The 10,733-nt window shown below is 26.5% G+C and overlaps 1 long non-coding RNA gene across 1 annotated transcript in view; it reads right to left on the reverse strand.

Annotated features, from left to right (window-relative positions):
• Positions 1-10,345, reverse strand: part of LOC126306432 (uncharacterized) — a 122,510-nt gene extending 112,165 nt beyond the window's left edge. The window contains exon 1 of the long non-coding RNA XR_007553531.1: positions 9,674-10,345. This is a non-coding gene — a long non-coding RNA (uncharacterized LOC126306432). The remainder of the gene's footprint in view (positions 1-9,673) is intronic.
• Between the last annotated feature and the right edge of the window lie 388 nt (positions 10,346-10,733).

Below are 10,733 nucleotides of genomic sequence, written 5' to 3' on the forward strand. Positions count from 1 at the left end.
AACTTCAAAGCTTATCCCTTAAAGAATAAATAAGTTAATATTTTTACTTAAAAAATTAAATAAAAACAAATAACTTTAAAAAATTAAATTTTTTCTTAAGAAACTAGATATCTTGGGAAACGATTAACATCTCATTTCTATAAATAATTTAATAATAATTATGATACATTAACTATAAATTATTTATAAATCAACCCAAATCGAGACAAGTAAAATAAATACTAAAATTTTGATAAACCCTGATACAAAAGGTACAATAAATAAAATCTACTTAAAAAAATTTAAAATAATATTTCATAAAACACTTACATTACCAATAAACTATAATTTAAAAAATCAATTCTATAAAATATACTAAGACAAAAATACAATAAAATCATTTATATTAAATAATTAAATAAACAAAAAATAAATATAATAAAATAAATAATCAAGATATCCTGATTTGCACAGAAAAATTTTCAGTGTAAATGAAACACTTTACTAATAAGTTATATCTTGAAACTCTTCCTAGATACACTTTCCAGTACATCTACTATGTTACGACTTATCTCATCTAAATTGAAGCTACTTTCAAATAAAATAGAATAATCAATAATGAGAGCGACGGGCGATGTGTACACATCTCAGAGCCAATATCAGTTAAATTAAATAAATTAAATTACTATCAAATCCACCTTCATTAACAGTATTTCACTATCAAATCCGTTATAAACAAAAATCTATTGTAACCCACCTCCTCTTAACTATAAGCTGCACCTTGACCTGAAATATTTTATAATTATAAATCTTGAGAATTATAACAATAAAAAGATTCTCTGATAACGGAGATATACAAACAAATAAATTAAGTAGAGTAAATCGTGTATTATCAATCATGGGGTAGGTTCCTCTGAATGGAATGAGATACCGCCAAATTCTTTGGGTTTAAAGACCTTAACTAATAGTACCCTGGTAAATATAATTAACATTTAAAATAATAGGGTATCTAATCCTAGTTTATCATTTAAATTTCACAGATTCATAAAAAGGGCCACAAATAAATTTTAACATTTCACCTTACAAATTTATATTTCAACCCTAATAATATAAACAACTGTTTTAACCAATAATATTCACTTGTATCAATCGTATAACCGCGGCTGCTTGCACGAATTATGCCGATACTAAATCAATTGCTAAATCCAAAATCACTTGATAATTAAATCAAATTACTGCAAAAAGAACATTTAGACTAACAAAACTTACATATAATACAAAGAAAAAGTGAATAAACAAGCAAGAATAAAACTTTTAAAAAAAAATTAGAAAATTTTAAATCTATTAATTCAGGAAAAAATAAAAGATTCAAATATTTAAAGAAAAAAAAAGAAAAAAACCACAAACATTAACAAAAAAAAAAGAAACGCCCCTATGTATGACCACAACAACTTCTCTATTATATATAATTAATGATTAATATGGAACATGTATAGCAATAAATGTATTATATTCTTTCTTATTTAATCTTTCTTTTCACTAATAAATAAAGAAAGATTAAATAATATAATAAATATATTTTATACAATTATGTAATTTAATATAATATGTTATTAATATGAATTCTTTTTTTATATTAAGTTAACTTTCATATATATTAGTTAAATAATCTAATTATAGATAATTTACATAATTATATTATTATAATTAATATAATTATTTATATTAATTATAATATTTTATATTTAAATTAATAATTTTATTTATTATATCCAATTATAATAATATTAAATATTAAATTACATATTATTATATATATTATGTTATAATAACCTATTTTAAGCTAAAAACATAAGTAGCTATAATCCTAGGTAAATAATTGCATTAAAATAATCAATTGATAATGGTAAGATGAACTTATAATAATTTAATTTCAATGAAATTTAATATATTAATATAAATTATTTATTATATATATATATAAAAAAAAATATAATGAGCAGGATAAATTAATCCTAATTAAACAAAATAATACATAAAAGAATTTCAAAAAAAACTTTCGATTTATATATTAAATAAATGAAGTGCCTGATTAAAGGGTTACCTTGATAGGGTAAATAAAGTAAATAAAATTACCTTCATTAAAATTACATAAGATAGAATTAAACTACCTCCTTTAGTATCAAAAACTAACGTGCATCATACACCTTAATGTAAAAAGGTAAGCTAAACAAGCTAATGGGTTCATACCCCATTTATAGAGGTATCAATCCTCTCCTTTTTAATGACCAACTCTACAAAACTTCTCTTCCTATCAACATTAATGATAGGAACGATCCTGTCCATTTCATCAAATTCCTGATATGGGGTTTGAATAGGACTTGAGATCAACTTACTTTCATTTATTCCGCTCCTAACAAGAAATAAAAATATAATAATAAATGAATCATCAATTAAATATTTTATTGTCCAAGCAATAGCATCGACAATATTATTATTTTCAATTTTGCTGATTCAAATAAAATATCCCATGGGATGGGAAACAGAATTTATCCCATCAATAATAATTAGATCTAGACTATTATTAAAGATTGGAGCTGCACCTTTCCATTTCTGATTTCCAGAAGTTATAGGAGCATCAAGATGAAATAATTGTTTAACATTAATAACATGACAAAAAATCGCCCCAATAATGGTCTTATCTTATTGTATTCAATTAAGAACTTTTATTTGAACAATTATTATCTTAAGAATTATTATTGGGGCAATAGGAGGTTTAAATCAAACATCCTTACGACAACTTTTAGCATTTTCATCAATCAGACATCTAGGTTGAATAATTAGATCATTAACAGTCAGAGAAAACATCTGAGAACTATACTTCATTATTTACTCAATATTAAGATTAATTATAATTTTATTATTTAAGCAAATAAATTTATTTTTCATAAATCAAATTTATTCAGCCAGAAATATAAAAACCGAAATTAAATTCATAATATTCTTATCTTTATTATCTTTAGGTGGACTACCACCATTCCTTGGATTCTTACCAAAATGAATTGTAATACAATCATTAATAGAAAACAATATAACAACTATTATAACTATTATAGTTGTATTAACTACAATTACACTCTACTACTATATACATATTAGATTCTCAGCTAAATTATATCATACACAGAAAATTCGTGATCTATAAAGATAAAGTCCCAAAAATCAAGAATCATTCTTCCTATAACAGTAATAATTTCAACAATAGGATTGATTTCAACATCAACCTTAATTTCATTATACTAAGGACTTAAGTTAATCAAACTAATAACCTTCAAAGTTATAATTAAAAGAATAATCTTTTAGGCCTTAGTAAAATTTTACACCTCTAGAATTGCAGTCTAGAATCATAATTGAATATAAGACCTAAATATGATAAGAGAGAAAACATCTCATAAGTAGATTTACAGTCTACCACCTAAAATTCAGCCATCTTACCGCAAAAATGATTATTCGCAACAAACCATAAGGACATTGGTACTTTATACTTCATATTTGGAGCATGAGCAGGAATAGTAGGAACATCAATAAGAATACTTATTCGTGCTGAACTTGGCCAACCCGGATCTCTAATTGGGGATGACCAGATTTATAATGTTATTATTACAGCTCACGCATTCGTAATAATTTTCTTTATAGTAATACCTATTATAATTGGTGGATTTGGTAATTGACTTGTTCCACTAATAATTGGTGCACCAGATATAGCATTTCCACGAATAAATAATATAAGTTTTTGATTACTACCACCTTCACTAACCCTTCTTCTTACATCTTCTATAGTAGATAATGGTGCTGGTACAGGATGAACAGTTTACCCTCCTCTAGCAGGAGCTATTGCACACGGGGGTGCATCTGTAGATCTAGCTATTTTTTCACTGCACTTAGCAGGTGTATCATCTATTCTTGGTGCAGTGAATTTCATTACAACAGCAATTAATATACGATCAGAAAGTATAACTTTAGATCAAACACCTTTATTTGTATGATCTGTAGCTATTACAGCATTACTTCTCCTTCTTTCACTTCCAGTTTTAGCAGGAGCTATTACTATATTATTAACAGATCGAAATTTAAATACATCATTCTTTGACCCTGCAGGAGGGGGTGACCCAATTCTATATCAACATCTATTTTGATTCTTTGGACACCCAGAAGTTTATATTTTAATTCTACCGGGGTTCGGAATTATTTCACATATTGTATGTCAAGAAAGAGGAAAAATTGAATCATTTGGAACATTAGGTATAATTTATGCTATACTATCAATTGGACTAATAGGATTTATTGTATGAGCACATCATATATTTACAGTAGGAATGGATGTTGACACACGAGCATATTTTACATCAGCAACAATAATTATTGCTGTACCTACAGGAATTAAGGTATTTAGATGATTAGCTACATTATATGGAACTAAATTCAAGTTCAATCCACCATTATTATGAGCTCTAGGATTTATTTTCCTATTTACAATTGGTGGATTAACAAGATTAGTATTAGCAAATTCATCACTTGGTATTGTATTACATGATACATATTATGTAGTAGCCCACTTTCATTATGTATTATCTATAGGAGCAGTATTTGCAATTATAGGAGGTGTCATTCAATGATATCCACTATTTACAGGATTAACTATAAATAATACATGATTAAAAATCCAATTTACAATTATATTCATTGGAGTAAATTTAACATTCTTTCCTCAACACTTCCTAGGATTAGCAGGAATACCTCGACGATACTCTGACTACCCAGACGCATATACATCATGAAACGTAGTATCAAGAATTGGGTCTACAATTTCTATTGTAGGAATCATTATATTCATTGTAATTATATGAGAAAGAATGATTACAAACCGAGCAATTATATTTAGAGCTAACATAAGAAGATCAACAGAATGACTACAAAATAACCCTCCTGCAGAACATAGTTACTCAGAATTACCATTAATCTCTAGATTCTAATATGGCAGATTAGTGCAGTAGATTTAAGCTCTACAAATAAAGGTTTGACCTTTTATCAGAAAATATTTATTAATGGCAACATGATCAAATTTATCTCTTCAAGATGGAGCTTCACCATTAATGGAGCAATTATCATTCTTTCATGATCATACTATGGTCGTATTATTATTAATTACAGTAATTGTAGGTTATGCCCTAAGTTATATATTATTTATTGCCTATACTAACCGTAATATACTTCATGGACATTTAATTGAAACAATCTGAACAGCTTTACCAGCAATTACATTAATTTTTATTGCCCTTCCATCATTACGACTATTATATTTACTTGATGATTCAGTAGATGCAATAATTACAATTAAAACCATTGGACGACAATGATATTGAAGATATGAATATTCAGACTTCATAGACGTAGAATTTGACACTTATATAACACCAGAACAAGACCTAGAAAATGATGGATTCCGACTACTAGATGTAGATAACCGAACAATCCTACCAATAAATACAGAAGTACGAGTATTAACAAGAGCATCAGATGTTCTACACTCATGAGCAGTTCCTGCATTAGGGGTTAAAATTGATGCAACGCCAAATAAGAAATAACCTTTATAACACGAAAAATACCATAACCACCTAACTTTAATAAAACACCAGCAAGAATTATTCTACCTGAAATAGGGGCCTCTACATGAGCCTTAGGAAGTCATAAATGAACCAAAAACATAGGTATCTTAACTAAAAAAGCCAAAATTATAAATACATAAAACATAAAATAATTAGAACCAAAATCAACCAATAAAGGAAAATATAAAGTATTAGAAAAATCATAAACCTTAAATAAAACTAATAATAAAGGTAATCTAGCAACCAAAGTATAAAAAATTAAATAAACACCAGCCTGCAAACGCTCAGGTTGATAACCCCAACCCAAAATTAAAAGTAAAGTAGGAACTAATCTAGCCTCAAAAAAAATATAAAAAGAAAGAAGACTTAACCTAGCAAATGAACAATAAAGCATAATTATTAAAATCAAAACCATAAAAACAAAAAAATTAGACTGATATGAACTTAAATAAACTGAACCTCTAGCAGTGATTATTAAAGAACAAATCCAAAAACTAAGTAAAATTAAACTAAAAGAAAAATAATCAATACCAAAATAATATCTAATTATATTCAAATCAGCATATGAATAAACACAAATCATAAAAACAAAACCCGACAGAAACATTAAAGAATGAACCAACCATCAACAATTATTTAATAAACAAAGAGGGATCAAAAAAATAGTTATAAATAAATACTTTAACATAAAGATAAACCAAAAGAATTAAAAATATCATTACCATGAGAACGAATTATTGAAACTAAAATAGAAAGACCTAAAGCACCCTCACAAACAGAAAAAACTAAAAAAATAACAGGAAAAAAATAATCATAATCAAACTCAATAAGAAAAACAATAACTAACATAAATAAAGAAAGAACAATATATTCTAATCTCAAAAGAACCATTAATAAATGTTTACGTTTAGAAGAAAAAACATAAACACCAGCAAAATAAATCAATAAAGAAGTAAAAATAGAGAATATAAACATTAGTTTTAATAGTTTAAAAAAACGCCGGTCTTGTAAACCGGAAATAAGTCCAGCCCCCACTTTTAAAACTTCAGAGGTGGAAAAGCTTCCATCATCGGTCCCCAAAACCGGTATTTTAAATAAACTAACCCCTGAAAAGATCAAAATAATAATTATATCATTATCAAATGTAATAAATATTAATTTTATTAAATTAAGACACCCAATATCAATAATGCTTTTTATTATCCTTCAAACCTTCCTAGTTGGATTAATAACAGGAACAATAATAGAAAGATATTGATTATCATATATTTTATTTTTAACATTTCTTGGTGGTATACTAGTATTATTTATTTACATTACAAGAATTGCATCAAACGAAATATTTCAGCCTAAATCAATCACTATAATTATTACATTAATAATGTGAGTATTTATCATATTAATATTAATTATTCTATGTATATCTATATTTATAGACTTTTTCAAAAACACCGAAACTATAAATATTGATAATTCAATCAATTATCAAGAAATAACAATATCTTTAGAAAAATTATATAATAGACCAACATTCATTATTACAATAATAATAATAATTTATTTATTTTTAGCACTACTAGCAGTTGTTAAAATCACCAATATTAATCAGGGACCTATTCGTAAAATAAGATAATTACTAATGAATAAACCCTTACGATTAAGACATCCTTTAATTAAAATTATTAATAACTCTTTAATTGACTTACCTGCCCCAACAAATATTTCATTTTGATGAAATTTTGGATCCCTATTAGGGTTATGTTTGGTAATTCAAATCGTAACTGGACTATTTTTAGCTATACATTAAACATCAAATATTGAAATAGCATTCAGTAGTGTAGTACACATCTGCCGAGACGTAAATAATGGTTGAATTATCTGAACCTTACACGCAAATGGAGCATCTATATTTTTTATTTGTATTTACTTACATGTAGGATGGGGAATTTACTATGGATCTTATATATATATACATACCTGAATAATTGGTACAGTGATTTTATTTTTAGTTATAGCAACTGCATTTATAGGATATGTCTTACCCTGAGGCCAAATAACTTTTTGAGGTGCAACAGTAATTACTAATTTATTATCAGCAATCCCATACTTAGGAACAGATTTAGTCCAATGAGTATGAGGAGGATTCGCTGTTGATAATGCAACATTAAATCGATTCTTCACATTCCATTTTGTATTACCATTTATTATTGCTGCTATAGCAGCAACTCATTTATTTTTTCTTCACCAAACAGGAACTAATAATCCTCTTGGACTAAATGGGGATATTGAAAAAATTCCATTCCATCCATACTTTACCTTTAAGGATTCTATTACATTTGTAATAATAACATCATTATTAAGTATACTATGTTTAATTAATCCTTACCTATTAGGAGATCCAGATAACTTTGTACCTGCCAACCCATTAGTAACACCAGTTCACATTCAACCAGAATGATATTTCCTATTTGCATATGCAATTCTACGATCTATCCCTAATAAGTTAGGACGTGTTATTGCATTATTTTTATCAATTAGAATCTTAATAATTTTACCATTTTATAATAAAACACCATTCCGAGGCATTCAATTTTACCCTATTAATCAAATTTTTTCTGAATTATAGTAGTTGTTGTATGCTTACTAACGTGAATTGGTAAACGACCTGTTGAAGAACCTTATATTATAACAGGTCAAATCTTAACAATTATTTACTTCACATATTTCTTAATTAATGTCCATGTCGCAAACGCATGAGATAAATTAAGTAAGGAATAAAGTTAATTAGCTTAGGAAAAGCATATGTTTTGAAAACATAAAATTAGAAGTTTAACTCTTCTATTAACTTTTCTCAAAAAATTTCACTAAACAAATGAGATAAATAAAATCTTTAAACCAACAAAGAAAATAAAAAAATTCAAAGATAAAGGTAAAAAACTTTTTCAAGCTAAGTACATTAATTTATCATAACGGAACCGTGGTAATGTTCCACGAACCCAAATAAAACCAAAAGATATAATAGCAAGCTTAATAAAAAATATAAAAGAATAAAAATCACCGCCCAAAAAAATTAAAGCCAATAACATTCTTATGAAGACAATTCTAGTATATTCAGCTAAAAAAATTAAAGTAAAACCACCCGCACCATACTCAATATTAAATCCTGAAACTAACTCAGATTCCCCTTCAGCAAAATCAAAAGGAGTACGATTAGTTTCAGCTAAGCAAGAAGCAAAACAAGCTAAAGCTAAAGGAAAAGAAATAATAATAAATCAACAATAAAGCTGATAGTTTATAAAATCAAACATATTAAAACTACCAATTAAAATAATTAAAGACAGTAAAATTAAAGCTAAACTAACTTCATAAGAAATTGTTTGAGCAACAGAACGAAGAGAACCTAATAATGAATAATTTGAATTAGAAGATCAACCAGCAATTATAACAGTATAAACACCTAATCTAGTACAACATAAAAAAAAAAAAAATCCATAAGAAAAAGAACACATATAAGTTAAATAAGGAAAAATTACTCAAACGGCTAAAGAAATCATTAAATTAAAAACAGGGGAAAAATAATAAAGTAGGTAATTAGATATAATAGGAATTGGCTGCTCCTTACAAATTAACTTAATAGCATCTCTAAATGGCTGAGGAATTCCAACAAAACCTACCTTATTTGGACCCTTTCGAATCTGAATATAACCTAAAACCTTACGCTCTAATAAAGTTAAAAAGGCAACACTAATTAAAACACAAATAACCAATAAAAGAAAATTCAAAATAAATATAAATAAATCATAAAGTATCAATACTATTTGTAGAAAAAATCTACATAAATGAATTCTAAATTCAACACATTAATCTGTCAAAATAGTAAATAAATTAATATTAATCAATATAACAAAAAATATTTTAACCATATGGTCCTTTCGTACTAATATGGATTAACAATCTTAGGATAGAAACCGACCTGGCTCACGCCGGTCTGAACTCAGATCATGTAAGAATTTAAAGGTCGAACAGACCTAATCATTGGGCTCCTGCACCCAAAATTTTTCTTAATCCAACATCGAGGTCGCAATCTGCTTTGTCGATATGAGCTCTCAAAAACAATTACGCTGTTATCCCTAAGGTAACTTAATCTTATGATCATAAATTATGGATCAAAATAACAAACATAAATAAATGATATAATAATGAAGAGTTTATCTATTCTTCATGTCACCCCAACAAAACATCATCATTAAATATAGAAAGACAAACAAAAAACTATATAAAAGTAAAATGTCAAGCTCTATAGGGTCTTCTCGTCCTAAAGAAGAATTTAAGCCTTTTGACTCAAAAGTTAAATTCAAAAATTTATTAAGAGACAGTTGATTTCTCGTCAAGCCATTCATTCCAGCCAGTAATTAAGAGACTAATGATTATGCTACCTTTGCACGGTCAAAATACCGCGGCTCTTTAAAAATACGCTCAGTGAGCAGGCCAGACCTCAAAATATAAACAAGAGGACATGTTTTTGATAAACAGGCGGAAATCAATTTTGCCTAGTTCCTTATAATAAGTTCACAAGGTAAAAATTTCATACAAATAAATATACTAATTCTATCATTATTACAAAAATTTTAAAATTAAATTAATAATCTTAATAAAAAATCTAAAATATTTATAAAATCAAAAAAAAAATAATGAACTAAAACGTAACCTTAAAGATAGCTGGTTTAAAGCTTACTATTATATTTCTATAAAATAAATTATAGGTTATTAACTTCGAAGCTTATCCCTTAAAGAATAAATAAGTTAATATTTTTACTTAAAAAATTAAATAAGAAAAAATAACTTTAAAAAATTTATTCCGCTCCTAACAAGAAATAAAAATATAATAATAAATGAATCATCAATTAAATATTTTATTGTCCAAGCAATAGCATCGACCATATTATTATTTTCAATTTTGCTGATTCAAATAAAATATCCCATGGGATGGGAAACACATTTATTGCTATACATGTTCCATATTAATCTTTAATTATATATAATAGAGAATTTGTTGTGGTCATACATAGGGGCGGTTTTTTTTGTTAA

The sequence above is a fragment of the Schistocerca gregaria genome, unplaced genomic scaffold (assembly GCF_023897955.1).
Source record: "Schistocerca gregaria isolate iqSchGreg1 unplaced genomic scaffold, iqSchGreg1.2 ptg000333l, whole genome shotgun sequence".
NCBI lineage: Eukaryota > Metazoa > Arthropoda > Insecta > Orthoptera > Acrididae > Schistocerca > Schistocerca gregaria.